The sequence below is a fragment of the Uloborus diversus genome, chromosome 3, assembly GCF_026930045.1.
Source record: "Uloborus diversus isolate 005 chromosome 3, Udiv.v.3.1, whole genome shotgun sequence".
Classification (NCBI taxonomy): Eukaryota; Metazoa; Arthropoda; class Arachnida; order Araneae; family Uloboridae; genus Uloborus; species Uloborus diversus.
The window spans coordinates 141,692,803-141,706,396 of NC_072733.1; the positions used below are offsets into that span (position 1 = coordinate 141,692,803).

The following is a 13,594-nucleotide window of genomic DNA, read 5'->3' on the forward strand; positions in this document are numbered from 1 at the left end:
GTACATTTCCAAATGGATGTCAGCGTTGAAAATATCCCATGGACAAAACACATGAATTTATCTTAAAGAATAACATAAATAACCATTGAATAAAATTAATCTTACTCATGAGATTGAAGTGATAATACGAAATTCTGGGCTTCATGTCCTTTGTTTCAAAGTCTAGGGACGAAAAAAGTTATTTACGGCCATTTCTAACATTGATCGCACATCGTCTGCGATATGACTTGTTTAGTACTATATTAATAAACAAATGCAGTTATCAGTCATTCATAAGTTATTTCTAAAACAATACTATTCCGCACTAATAACTAAGCAACCAACTTAACGAAGCCTAAAGAACACAACGCCAACGCCACGTGCAGCTCCTCTGAACCGACTGAATCGTAGGTCAAAGGAGGAAGATAACATACTAGCAATGCGAGGGACGCTGGGTAGAAAGAACTGTGCGCATGCGCAAGTATCAACGAAGGTCCACCTGTTGTATTGTGTACTAATTACCTTGACGGCGACAGCATGAAATCAATACATCTTGACGGCGTTAACATGTATGCAATGTTGTTATTGTAAGGTAATATCAATATTGATATTTTAAGATGAATGCAATGTTGCATACGTGTTGTTATTGTAATATTACTTTTTAATCTTTACGCAAGCTTTATGCAGTATGAAACACGTCAATATTGATGCCGTCAGTATAATATCAAGATCTGTCAAGATTGATGCAAGAAATTTTGCTGTAGGGCTGGGATGTTATGCTGTCAGGAAATCGACACATACTTTGACAGTTGAACATTTAAAAATCAGCATATTTATTCTGCTTATTATAAGTTATCTTGTGAGAAATTCTAGAGGAATTTTGCTTGATTATAAGAATTATGTGATGCGGCCTGCGGCCGCCCCTTGCTTTGGCCGCCCTTGTGCGGCGCACACTCTGCACACCTGCTAGGATCGGCCCTGTTTCTATCCCACTAAACAAAATGGCTTCTTGATAGTTGATCATTCAACCAATACAGTTTGGTGTTGCAACCTGATAGAATTTATTGGCACTTTCTTTTCTGTCCACAGATGTGACTATTTCTCTGGTTACAAGCATTAAACTTGCAATTAAATAAATATGGAATTTAATTTTAACTTTAAATTTTTGAGAAGTGTGTACTAAATGTGTACTTGATTGAAAATATAGCTGTAATAGCTAATTTTTTGTTTGATGAATGAAATATAAAATATGGACACAAAAGAAGATAAGTGGTTACAATCCACGGATGTGATAAATCATTCTGTAGCCAAAATTTAAACAATAAATAAAATATTTTTTTCTCATTTAGCAACTTCAATATATTCCATCAGTTGTATTAAAGTGTTTTATTCACTTGAACTAGTTTCTAAACTTTTATTCTTTATAGTAAAAACCAGAAACACAAATTACTGATTTTTTTGAGAACGACTCATAAGCTAATGGCATGTAGGAAGCCCAGAAATGCAGTAATCGTAATTTGAGAAAAATGATGCTTAGGTTTCATTTTAATTAAGCTTGACTTGCAAAAGTGACCTGTAGAGACGTACTGAGTAACACTTTGGCCAAGTACTGAGCAGTGGCGGTGCGAGAGCAAAAGTAGACGTCGGCAATGCAGTTTTGCGAGGCCCTTTTAATCATAAAATATTTTCAGACAAATCATTGAATTCACGGAATTAATTTTTGTACTAACTATTGGCACTTATAGTTTCCAATTCACTTAATTGCTAGGAGAAAAACGTTTCGTGACTAGTAGCGCAATCAAAAAGTTTTTTTGGTGATGGGGGAGGGGGCGGCATATTGAAAGAGGAAAAATGACCTGATAGAAAGGTGGGTCCAAGGGTCCTCCCCCGGAAAAATTTTAAAATTTTTAGTTTAAAAACGCCATTTTAGGCTTTCTTTGCTGATGTTAGGGGAAAAAATTTACAGAGGTCTCGGTGGAAATTTCTAGAAATTGAAGCTTTAAAAACGCAATTATAGGCCATTTTTATTGACTTAAAGGGTCAGAGAGTGTCCCAGATCGATTCTTTTGTTTAAAAAAAAAAAGGTCAAAATCAATCCCCTGCAAATTCTCGAAATCGAAGTTTCAAAAAGAGAATTTTAGACAAACTTTGATGATTTTACGGAAAGGGAGGGAGCTCTTCCCTCGAAAAATTTTGAAAATTATGCTTCTAAAAACTTTAGCAATATTTTATTGGGTGAGTGCAAAAGTTCGTGCGGAGTTGCAATAGATGGCGTTAGAACGGGCGTAACGTGTTGTCATTAATACCACTATCTACGTAAGTCAGATCGTTGGAAAGGTGACATGTGCAGCTTTCATTCCAATCAAAATAATTTGTGCAGATACAAACTGCTTCGAGAAAGATTACTTTTAAAATGAGTGTTGATAAAGTGCATTTACGGCATGTTATGCTTTACGAGTTTCGGAAGGGAATAAACGTTGCAGCAGCCGTAAAAAACATTCAAGACGTTTATCAAGATCAAGCACCAGCTAAACAAACTGTGGAAAAATGGTTCGCAAAATTTCGTTGTGGAGATTTTAAGCTAGAAGACGAGCCACGCTCAGGTCGACCTTCCGACATTGATGACGACGTTTTGCGTTCTTTAGTTCAGAATACTCCGCGAATTTCAACAGAGAAAGTTGCTACAGCACTTAACGTTGACCGATCAACCGCTTTTCGGCGTTTAAAAAAAATTAGATTTGATTTAAAGCTCGATATATGGGTGCCCCATTTGTTGACCGAGAGCAACAAAATCCAGCAAATTTCTGCTGCTGTATCTTTACTCGAGCGGCTCAAAAACGAGCCGTTTTTGGATCGATTAGTGACGGGCGATGAAAAATGGGTCCTGTACAACAACGTTCAGCGCAAACGCACATGGAAGCAGGCAGGTGAACATGGTGACGCAATGGCAAAGGCCAGTTTGCACCCGATGAAGGTGATGCTCTGTGTTTGGTGGGATTGCAAGGGTATAATTTATTTCGAGTTTCTCCCCGCCGGCCAAACGATTGATTCGGACAAGTACTGTCGTCAATTAACTAATCTGAACCGAGAAATCAAACAGAAACGTCCGAGTTTGTCAAATCGCAAAGGCGTAGTCTTTCATCAAGATAACGCTAGACCACACGTTTCAAGACAGACGCTACGCAAACTGAACAGCCTAAAATGGGGTGTCCTAACTCATCCACCGTATTCTCCTGATATCGCACCACCGGATTATCACTTATTCCGGTCATTGCAAAATCATTTAAATGGAAAAAAAACTTGACTCGTTGAATGCCTTACAAAACGTCGTGTCTTCATTCTTCGAATCTAAACCACGCAGTTTTTATGATCGGGGCATCCGTATGCTGCCAGAACGTTGGAAGAAGATTATAGACAACGATGGAGAATATATCATTGATTGAATAAAGAGTTTTGCTTGCCTAATCACTGTATGACTTTCTTTCGCAAACTCCGCACGAACTTTTGCACTCACCCAATATATTCAGGAGCCAGTCCACCTAAACTTTTTGTTGATGTAGTTTAAAAAACCTAATTGCTAACGATATAAAAGAAAGGCGGTATGGGGACCCTTGCATGAATATTTTCTGATATTCAAGCCTTAAAAATGTGATTCTAAGGCCATATTTTGTAATATTAGGTTCGGTAATTTTTGAAATTCAAGCTACAAAAACACAATTTTAAGCGATTTTCGATGTTGTTTAGTATTTGGGGGCTTTAGCTTTAAGCTGGAAATATCGCGAAATTTAAGATCTCGAAACGAAATTTCAGATGCTCCATAATGCTATCGGTGCGCGCGTGTATGGAGGGGTGTGTGTTCGGAGGAGCAGCATTTTGAATATTTTCTAATTTTTCAACAAGAGAAAAAGAAAAGAAATAAAACGGGGGGGGGGGGAAGGGTTAGCTGATCAATAAGCTGTAGCTAGTGAATATTTTAAATTCAGGGTCCTACAGAATTGGGCCCCGCATTTGCTAAAGCTGGCTCTGTGCAGTCTCCGCTGCACGCACTATTTTGATTACTTTTGTGTCTGTTGCATTTAATAAGAGCTTCAATTGAAAACATGGAAATTTCTTAAAACTTTTGAGAATTTACTTCTGAGAATTTTGCGAGGCCCTATCTGCGCGAGGCCGTCGGCAGTCGCCGACGCCTAGCGCCGCCACTGGTACTGAGTACTCGGCCTTTCACTACTCGGCCAAGTGCAGAGTTCCAATTATGTTTTATGAAGAATCACGGACACACACGTGACGAATTTTGAACTCATTAGAATAGTAGTATAACCTCCATGTCTAAATAATAGTTTTTAAAACAAAATTCCAGCTGAAATTTAATTACGCATTATTGAAAAGATTTTGTTTGTGTCAATAATTTTACAAATAAGTTCTTTTTTAAATTAAGAACAAACAAATACATAAAAAGTAGGATTAATCAAGTTGGAATTAAAACAAATTATAGCCATCTATACTTCTCGTCCGCCTAACGTAAATAATTTTTAAAGCAAATAGAACACGTTAAAAGTACAAGTGTGCAGGAGCACTGCAAACACATGTTTCTGCATCACAAGGAACATCTTTTTCAGTGCTTAAAATGTGAACTAATGAATGTAAAAAAAAATCCAACTTTCTAATGTCTCTAAATCCATAAGCTTACGTTTTGTGCATTGAAAAAAGCATCCCTTGTAATGCCAAAACACAAGTCTGCAGTGTTCTTGCACATTTGTGCTTTTAACGTTTTATGTTTTAAGAAAAGGTATTTTTATGCTTCAAAAATCCATTTTAATAACATAAATATTTCATATTTTCTGTACTTACTTTTTTTGCCCCATTTTTAATAAATAAGTTTCATTAACTTTGGGGCATTAAAATATAATATTTACTCCATTGAAGCATAACAAACTTCATTATTCTCAAAATTTGTGTTTGACTTTTAAATTTGAATTGTAAATGATTGCAGTATATTATATGTTTGGACTTTTTTATGAATTGTAAAATTTGCTTTGAACAATATTCAATTTTTTACAACTACTCGGTATTGGCCGAGTACCTGATCAAAATTTGGCCGAGAACCGAGTAGTTACCGAGTACTCAAAACGTCTCTAGTGACCTGTATTGCCTTGAGCAAAATATTATTATTATGTTGAATTTCATAAAGTCTTCTTTAGGAAACATTCAAGTTCCCAATTCATCTACATGTTCACTTTGTTTTAAAAACATTTTTACATTAGGTTAAAGTGCTAAAAGTGCTTATGCATCAACCCATACTATGAAAGTAACAAAGATAATTTGGTCACATTATAAAATTGCGATTTACTTTTTTACGCATTTAAAATTATTGAACCTCTGTAAATTATTAAAAGCTGGTTCAAATTTAATTCAAAGTACAGTACACTCCAGATTATCCACTTTGTGGTCTTTTAGACTTTTAAGAAAAGAATATTTTGTCATGTGTTGACTTACTGAATGAAGAAAAATGCATCCATTATAGGTACAGAACCTATTTTTAGACATCCTTCCTTTCCGTTGACACTAAATCATTGGTCAACAAATCCGAATAGTTGAAACCAGATTTTTACATCTGCTCTTAATGCGTTTAAACAAGCAAACAGATTGGTTTTGTTTGAAAAAACTCCCCTCCCCTATACGTATTTGGTGTAACCTAATTTGGTACGTTTTAGTTAATCTGTTAGCGTAATTTCTACATACATTTCTACTTAAAAGCCATTATGCAATTCAGGGGAAAAGAGCATTTCAAACAAAGTAAAAAACAATATTTCTAAACCTAGCCACAATCAATGAGTGCAAAACCTTGAAATTTGTCAAGAAGAAATTAATTTTTTAAATTAAAAAAACACCCATAGATTTTCATTGAACTTCATCTGTGCATTTATACATCAGCTGAAAGAAAGGAACTTATGCATTTGGATTTTAAAATTGGTCATTTCAGAAACCTTACATGGTCGATTACCATGGAGGTTAAATTGGCACTCTGATTCTTCCGACCCACAGCCTTTTTCTTACCCAGTCCCAGGTGGGATTTGTAGTTTACTCTATGTGGGAACTTTAATGTTTCTTGCAGTCAAATCTCGAATCTCTTGGAAACAGAAAAAAAATTGAGGTATCAAGGTTTAAAAAAAAACGAATAGTAACTCCAGTGGCGGATCCAGACGACCCTGTTGGGGGCGATTGAGTAATGCATTAAGGGGGGGGGGGGTTATTGACTAATGAAAATCAAATTTTTAAAAAGTTTAAGAACTGAAGCATGGGTTTTTTTCCGAATAATCTGTATTGTTCAAAGAGTTTGAATGAAATTTTTATTGTTTCGAGTAGAAACAATAGAAGTTTTGATGATCTTCGGTGAAATTGGAGAGAGGGGGTTGAGGAATCCCCCCTGGAAAAGTTTTGCGATCAAAGTCGTAAAAATATAGTTTAAGGCGATTTTTTGTGATGTGTTGAAGGGGGAGGGGGACGATCGCCCCCCCCCCCCTCTCCCTGTGGAGCCGCCACTGAGTAATTCGTTATTAAGTACGTTAACAAGTTATTCTTTAGCATTTTACTGGATTTGAAATTTATTTTCAATTTTTTGACTGGCTAATAGGTATTTTACAGCTGGATTGTTTTGCTTTGAATAAGGAGTCTTCCAAATTTTCATTTTTCAACAATTTCTTCCATCATAGTTTTCCTCAATAATTTTATGGTTTTTTATTGTTGTGGAAAGTGTCCCCTGGTAGGGATTTTGAAATAAACAACCATTTCGACATATGCAATCTTAAAAAGTCTAATTTTATCCTCACACAGTAGTACATTCAAAACTTTTCTCCAGCCGTTTTGTAGGAGTTTAAAATTCAGGATGATGAAGATGAGGAACGCATTTTCCATTTGTGCTTGACAACTGACGAAAAATCAACCCCCTGTCCCCAAAATGGGCAACTTGTTCTGAAGAAAAGCACAGGAATCTAAACTGTGTTAAACACTGAGATAAAAAAGGATAACAGAAAAATTGAGGTATCGAGGTTTTAAAAAAAGGAATAGTAACTCCAGTGACTGATCCAGACGACCCTGTGTGGAGGGGCGATTGAGTAATGCATTAGTGGGGGGAGGGGGGGAGGCATTGATTAATGAAAATTAAATTGTTAAAAAGTTTAAGAACTGAAGCATGGGTTTTTTTTTTCCGAATACTCTGTATTGTTCAAAGAGTTTGAAAGTAAGTTTGATTGTTTCGAGTACCAAGAATAAAAAAATTGAAAAAAAAAAGAATTTCTACTAATATTCTGGATTTATCATCTAAATTAAACGATTCAACTTTTGATTCGTTTGAGGACTCATGAAATATTTTCTGTAGCCATTCAGGTGCTCAGTTGTACTTTTTCCTTTATAGAAGAAAGTTAGCAGTAACAAGATGGCATCTATTTCTACCAGTTTTCATACCGAACAAATAATGAAATACTAAAATTGCATTTGTTAATAAAATTTGAAGATAGCTATGGATTTGTTTGTTGATTGAGTTAGTTAATATTCGCACATAAGTAGAAGTGTTTGCAGGCCCCCCCCCCCCCCCCAGAATTTTTTGTTTGGAACGCATTTTTAGACTATTTGGTGGTTAATGAGTGGAAGGGAGGTTTGGAGCTCCCTCTCTGGAATTTGTTTGAAATTTAAGGGTATATTTTCGAAAACAATTGTTTGCTATCTTCGTTTTCTTGAAGGAAAGGATGACATTCAGGAATTCTCCCCAATCGTTTTTTGATGGTAGAGCTTCAAAAACATAATTTTAGATATCTTTAGGGATGCTAAAAACCATGGGGTTTAGGGAGCTCCAAAAAAATTTGAAATTGAATTCCTAAAAACGCAATGGGGTCATTTCCGATATTTTAAAAGTATTTTTTTCTGAAAGAACATGCTCAAAAACATAGGATCTAACCATTTTTTAAATAATTTATTTAAGTTTAATATTTAATGGTTTAATATTTATGTTATTTATTTTTTATCCTTGGTCAGAATAGATAGCTTAAAATAAATTTTTAAGATTTAAAAAAAAAAATCCAAGGTAGGTCCCCTGATGCCTGGATAAAAAAAAAAACAGATTTTTTTTTATCAAGTGATTTCAGTATGTCTTTTAGTTGCCTCACTATGTCTACTTAAATTGTGAATTTTTTTGTTAAAATAATTTGTTTATTTATTATTTTTATTATTTTAAGGTTTTAACTGGTTTTTAAATGCTTCAGGGTAGCTGTATGGGTTTTCTTTTATCTTGATTTTTTGGAACTCATTTTGTTTATAAGTTATGTCTGCAAGAAAACAAGCATCCCATAACTTTACACCCCCCCTTCACTTATGTGATTCAGTAAATAATCACGTATGTGATTAAGTATAAATTTCATGAGTTTTATATTTCAAAATCTATTTTGTATTTTTTTTTTATTTTGTTCCTTGGGCTGTGGGCCCCTTAGAGGTATGCCTTCCCCCTCCCCGCACACTGTAGTAGATCGGGAGCCTGTCTAAAGTTGTGTATTATAGGCTTCAAGGCAATTCCACAAAAAAGTGGACAAGGTTTGAAATTTAAAAATTGTTTTATTGCTAGAAATAATATATCAGATTAAAGGTTTTCATTCTTACTATGATTTTTACAGCAATATTATTTTTTGTAGAAAAAATCAATGAAGTAAAAAAATCATGCAAATAGATTCTGTATAATTAGAAAATCTTATCATCTGCAAAACATTTCGTCTTAAGCATTGCAGATTAGAGGGAGTTTACTGTACAAATGCAAATACAAAAGTCATGACCAGCAATAGACTGATCACAGCTAAGCTGGTCCTAGTCAATTTATGTGTCCCTTTGCCAATTACAGCCTCTACTGGTAAGCTGTTTCAAGTGCCTACAACCCTACTGAAGCCCTAATTTTCCCTAATTTCTAGATTAACCTGAGATTTGTGTGTGTGAATAGCTCAAAGCAATGACCCCTAGTCCTGAGAAAATTTGCTTATTCGTGTTTCAGCCATACTTAGCTTGTTGGCTTGTTGCAAACCTACGCATTGCCAATGGGGTTCTCCAGGCTGCTCCTCCAATATTGCTGATATTTTCAAGCTGACGTCGGATTTGCATCTCTTTTTTGGTGAGGAGTTGAAAGATGTATCTTCAAGTTGTTTTTGCATTTAAATACAATGAAATCCTTTAACAACAAACTTCAAGGTGCCATAAATATTGTTTGCTGTAACAGGAATTTTGTTGTAATGAAATTCAAGCAATGTAATGGAAATTAAATCGGGATTGGAAATTTATTTCGTTGAAAAGAATATTTTGTTGTATTAGTATTCGTTGTAAAGGGATTTCACTGTACTTACATTTTAGTTAATATGTGTACATGCATATACAATGATAGTAGATAACTTTATGTGAACTCTGACATAATTTTTTCTTTTATCTTACAGAGCAAGGTTAAATGAAACATCATATTGTGTGCAACATTTGCTGCCTTGGATAGCAAAGCATGTGCTCTGCTTTGTTCTTTTTACATGTGTAGATTGATTGAAGTATTCAACAGTTTGTTTTCTGGAAAATAAACGGATTATAAATGGCAATTGGATGTTGAAACATATGGTAAAGACGGGCACACTTCCAGTAAAAAATCGACGGTTAGTATTTTATGATTGTATTATTAAAATGTGGGGGCATTTTTTGCCTTGTGTTATTATTTCTGAGTTTTATAAAATCCATTTATTTTGGAGAGACATTAAATTCAAAGAATGTGTTAGAAGAGAACTTTTTTTTGCATTCAATGTATATTTAAAAGGATTTTATAAATGTAGAAAATAAACTTGAGCTAATATTTTCATGAATGAAAAACTTTCAGTACATTGGATCATGAAAATGAATCATAATAATAAGTAATATATGTCTCAATTCATGGGGAAAAAATAAAATTAAAAAGCAAAAAGAAAGAAAGAAAAATGAAATTAATTACAGTAGGCGTCACTTAATGTGATCACGGTGAATGTTATCATTCACTTAATAATATCAAGTCACTAAATCCTGGCACACTTTTATAAGGTCTGATATTGTAATCAGTATCTTTATTTATTGTTATTACTTTTTCATAGTGAACTTTCAATTTCTTACCACTTTTTGTTCCTCAATCAACAGAAACATGAAGGCAAACCCTGACAAGACTAACTTTATGTATGGCATTTTGTGGTTTTCAATAGCTATACAATCTTTTTCTAGGAATGAAACAGCAGCAACTTTGTTCTCAGTGACCACTGTGACCCCTAAAAGATGCTTTTTGTTTGCACATGCAAAAATTCAGTTGTTGGACATGTTGCAAGAGGTGATCTCCACCCACTTTGAGAGAATTAATGTAGCTTCTGAGAAAATAAGTTTTCTTTTTATCAGTGAAGCAGAATTTTTCTCTCTGTTCAATTACATTAAAAACTTCCATCCAAACGATAAAAAATTTTAGTCATGGAGAAGAAGTGCAGTGATTTAACTGTCAATTAAAAAATTTACATTTTTAAACGCTTCAACAATTTACCGATGGTGAGTTAAAGAAATGCTGGAGCACAGCTAAAAATTTCTCAGCTGTTACTTTGTAAGTTACTAAATGAATCGTGATGAGATTAAAAACAAAGTGAAGCTAAGTAAAAATTTAAACGTTTATTTGAGTCGTTGTAATTTAAATTGTACTCTTAAAAATAAATGCTTCTTAATTGAAAAAAAGCATCATTTTATGTCTCCAGGATCCTTTTCGAATATTGTTATCAATTGGATAATGTTATCAAAATATTTTTCCAAAAATGATCACATTAAGCAGTGCCTACTGTATTATTATTATTACTACTAGAACATTGCCCATCAAGGTATGACAAGTGAAAATTGCTTCTACAGTAGATTAACCTAAAACTCCAATAGGTAGTATTAACTGTTGACCACTTTTTCATTTCTTCATTCTCCCAAAATTATTCTCTTGCCAGTAAAACAGTTAAGTTACCGAATCCAGTTTCAGCCTTGTTAAAATAAAGCATTTCCTTGCTCGTCAAACATTACCAAAAAATATTATCAAATTATCATGATGTGGCGCAAGTTTCATTGCTGGTGACGTCAGGAGTGTTACTCGATCAGTGAATTCGCTATTCTGTATATGAGGATTTTACTGAATGTGCATAAAATTTTTCAAGTGTCATAGTTTAATGACCTCATTTAGTGATATTTATTTTGATAATTATTTACATTAACCTCAATTCATCATTTTTTGTGGGTTGTGGGAAACAATAAATGCAGGTACAAGTTGGAACAGGAAAAACAAACAAAGGTACAGATGTGATATACCCCCCCCCCCCATTTGGCGACATCCGATTTTTTGCACAAAATTGAAATATTTTTCTCGCTAATAAGGCGATAACTTCTTAAGCATGGCATACCTGGCAAAAGTAACCTGTGTTTCGCAACCCGAAGGCAATCTTGTTCAAACTTGTTTACTTGGGTTGTTTACTCAGTTTTACGCAGAAGAGATAGGTGTTGTTTCATGCAATATACCATACAGGAAAGCTTATTTTGTGTTAGTTTAAATTCAGTAGTTGTGTTTAGAAGGAAAAACATTAGAAAATGCCAGTTTCTTCAAACTTGAATGTTAATTAAAAGTTAACTCCAACGTGGTGTGTATCTGTAACGTGCTATTTTCATATGATACATTGTTTTAGACTGAGTGTGAGGATTTATACCATAAAAAGGTAAGTTGTTTATTTTAGAATTCAAAAAAAAAAAAAACTCTCACTTTCGAAATTCTTTGTTTTTACAAATCCTTGAGGGGTTTTGTAGTTTTTAACTTTATTTTTACTGTATGTAAATTAATTTTACAAAAATAGTACGGTTATTTTGTTCTAAAAGTTAATTCGAACAATGCCACGAATTATTTAGACATTCTATGAACGTACCCAATTTAGGTACTGAATTTCTGAAAATAAGTTGACAGCATTTTATAAAAATATAAAGGTGTTATTTTATGTAAAATATAATAGGTATTTTGAAAGCATGTCTGGATAGCAAATAAGTGTATGGTATTTTTGTATTGTTTATGTTTAGGATGGTTCTGTTGAGACATTTTTACTTTTCATACATCATACATTTGAGTAACTAAGCGCTTTTTTGGCTGAAATAGTTATTGATTTTGGGGATGTTTTCCGCTTTAAACATCGCAATTTGAATCGCTTTGCTCTTTTATAGCAGAGTATGAGAAAAGTTTTTGTTTGATGAAATGCATGTTGGAAAATAGCTTTTATTTCTATTGGTACATATTTCATTGGTGAGCTGTTATAGTAATTTGTCAATTTAAGCATTTTTAATACTTTCTATTAATTGTTCTTTGTGTACAAAAACTTTCTAGATTCTGGTATTTTTGAAGCGTACATTCGTGATGGTTTTTTGTTGTTGTTTTATGTTGTTTTTATATATATTGTGTTCTGAAGTGCTTTAATCATGTTTTTTTATCTGATTTTTTCCTGTTGGCGCTAAAAAAGCATCACTAAGAACGATGTATGACATATGTCGTCATACATCGTTTTCTTGGCGACGCTTTCTTGGCGCCAACAGGAAAAAGTCGCCAAGGGTGGGGTATATCACATCAGTTCCCAAACAAACCATGTTTATGCATTATACGCAGCATATAAAAACGTATACTAATGCAATTGTCACATATCGTTTACCAAACAGTTTTAGTAATAAATCAAAGTTGTTAAAAATCGGAACAGGAAAAACAAACGAACAATGTTTATGCGTTATACGCAGCGTATGACAACATATGCTAATGCAAAAGTCAATTCATTAACCAAACTGTTTTAGAAATAAATCAAAGTTGTTAAAAATTAGTCAATGTATTTATTTAAAACATGTATTAAATTTGTTGGATTTTCTTTCATTTCTTGCATTAAACTAAATTTTCAAGATATGCAACATTTTTCGGATCCCTCTGAAATTTTGTGCATGCATAAAAGTACATTCAGTTTCAAATGCTGTAATTGCGTCATACAGAATGGATACTTATGTAGGCACATATAAAATTTAACACTGCAAAATTGCAGATTAGCCTGGAAGAATGCAGTGGATGCATCTCTTTTCTCCTTAGTACAGCAGTATATTAAATGTAGCATTTTCCAAATAAGAGAACCTGCCTCCCCTTGTTTTGGACTCTGTAAGATTTATGCTTACCAGCGTATCAGAATGTCTGTGGTACCCAAATCCAAAAAAAAAAAAACATAAATTCTCTTCCAACCCATTATGACTCAGATATCCAAGTTTCCCCTCCCCCCCTTGAATACACAAGCTCAAATTCACTAATGCTACTGAAATGACCCCACAGATCTATTGTACTGCGTGTGATCATGTATCTTTTATTTATTTCAATAATCTTTTTTGTTACAAAGGACAAGAATTAAAAAGTCAACATTTAGTCTATTGTCCAGTTGAACAAAAAGAGGAATGCAATCACATTTGGATTTGGGCCATTTACGTTAATAACAATAGTCAGAATCTTTTCTGTTTAAGAAAGGAAGCAAGCACAAGCGGCTTGTGTGAGGGGGCAAGGGGGGCAACT

At 33.9% G+C, this 13,594-nt stretch overlaps 1 protein-coding gene across 3 annotated transcripts in view; it reads left to right on the forward strand.

Moving 5' to 3' along the window:
• LOC129218661 (uncharacterized) overlaps positions 1-13,594 on the forward strand; it is an 82,642-nt gene that overhangs the window by 8,571 nt on the left and 60,477 nt on the right. For 2 of the 3 annotated variants that reach the window (XM_054852981.1, XM_054852983.1), the window contains exon 2: positions 9,441-9,644. The gene's annotated coding sequence lies outside the window, so the exon portion shown is untranslated. Of the gene's footprint in view, positions 1-8,996; positions 9,125-9,440; positions 9,645-13,594 lie in introns of those variants that run through there. The other variant, XM_054852982.1, reaches the window with a different exon arrangement.